The sequence below is a fragment of the Neolamprologus multifasciatus genome, chromosome 13 (genome assembly GCF_963576455.1).
Source record: "Neolamprologus multifasciatus chromosome 13, fNeoMul1.2, whole genome shotgun sequence".
In the NCBI taxonomy this organism is placed as follows: Eukaryota; Metazoa; Chordata; class Actinopteri; order Cichliformes; family Cichlidae; genus Neolamprologus; species Neolamprologus multifasciatus.
Window position 1 is genome coordinate 11,474,498 of NC_140451.1, and position 1,938 is coordinate 11,476,435.

The window sequence follows — 1,938 nt, forward strand, 5'->3', positions numbered from 1 at the left end:
CCTTCGTCTGTTGCGTGTTGTCTTTCCAACCGCAGGCTTTGCCAGGGGGGGAGTGACTTGAACAGGTAAGTTATTTACAAGTAACAGCAGATTGCGATGCAATGTTCGGGTTCTTTTTGGGTCTCCAGCTTCAGGATGGACTGCGTAAACTGGGCTATCTGCTAGCTGCTCTTTTACTATATAAATAGTCCTCTCCCAATATGATCTCAACTTGCCAGGTCCTCCCCGCTCACTGAGGTTTCTGACCAGAACTCTGTCTCCTGGCTGAAGCATGACTCCTTTTGCCTTTTTATCATATGTTATTTTGCCTCTTGCACTAGACTTCTTGCTATTTTCACTAGCAATCCGATAAGCTTCCGACATTCTTTCGGCCCATTTCTTGGCATATCCTGTAGGTGAGTATGTTTCATTCTCCCCCTTCAATCCAAACAGCAGATCAACTGGTAAACGCGGGTGTCGTCCATAGAGGAGATAGAATGGTGAGTAGCCGGTGGACTCATGTCGAGTACAGGTGTACGCATGTACAAGATGTGGGAGGTGGTCTTTCCACTGTACTTTTTTCTTTCTGTTAATGTTCTCAACATCTGGAGTATTGTCCTGTTGAGACGTTCTGAAGGGTTACTTTGAGGATGGTAAGGTGATGTTCTGGAATGTCCGACACCAGATAATTTCTGTAGTGTCCTGAACAGCTCATTCTCAAATTCACGACCCTGGTCATGATGTAGTTTGGATGGATATCCAAATCTGGGTATGAAATCCTGGAAAATCCGTTCAGCAGCTGTTTTTCCACTCTTGTTCCTTGTGGGGTATGCTTGAGCAAATCTAGTGAAATGGTCAATTACCACTAGAATATACTCATACCCTCCACGGCTGGCTTCCAAATGCAAAAAGTCAATACACACCAGTTCTAAAGGGTAGTCCGATGTTATACTACCCATAGGAGCCCTGACGTGTGTTACTGGTTTCTTGGACATGATACAGGGACATTTCTGGGTCACATAGGCTTCAATGTCCTTAGCCATAAAGGGCCAATAGAATCTATCCCTTGCGAGATGTAGCACTCGGTCTGTCCCAACATGACCCATCGTGTCATGTAAATGTCTTAATGCTAAAGTCCTGTACTTGGCAGGAAGCACAAATTGTCTTCTGTCACTGGTACATCTATAGAAGAGGTCATTTTGGCTGGCTGGATCCTCTCTTTGAGCTTTAACCAGATCATCATGGCTGATGCTCAGCGAGTTGATATGAGGCTGCTGATGGGGGTCCAGAGAAGAGATATTGAGCATGGCTACCCAAGCAACATCTTTCTGTCTGGCCACCTGGCTTCCATCCCAGACTGCCTGCACTGCCTCATCTGGAAATCCCTCTGTACAAGCAGTTTCATATTTCTCTATATCCAAGGGGAGACGAGAAAGAGTGTCTGCGTCTACATTTGACTTTCCTGGCCTGTATCTGATGTCGAACCGGAAATCTGAGAGCTCTCCAACCCACCTATGTCCCACTGCGTTTAGCTTTGCGGTACTCATTACATAGGTTAGGGGGTTGTTATCTGTATAAACTGTGAAGTGTGGGGCATAGTACAGGTAGTCACGGAATTTTTCACATACAGCCCATTTCAATGCAAGGAACTCTAATTTTCCACTATGCAGGTGGTAGTTGCATTCTGCTTGTGTCAGAGTCCTAGATCCATAGCCAATTACTCTCAATTTCCCATGTTGACGCTGATACAGGACAGCTCCTAAGCCCTGGTCAGATGCATCTGTATGCAATGTGAAAGGCAGGCTAAAATCGGGATATGTCAGAACAGGGGGGTTGGTGAGGAGGGTCACCAACTGTTCTAACGCTCTCTGGTGTTTCAAGGTCCACTCAATGTGCTCTCGAGAGGACAGCTGTGGGTGTTTGCTGTTTCTCACAGATTTTGGACACTGAGTTTTGCCT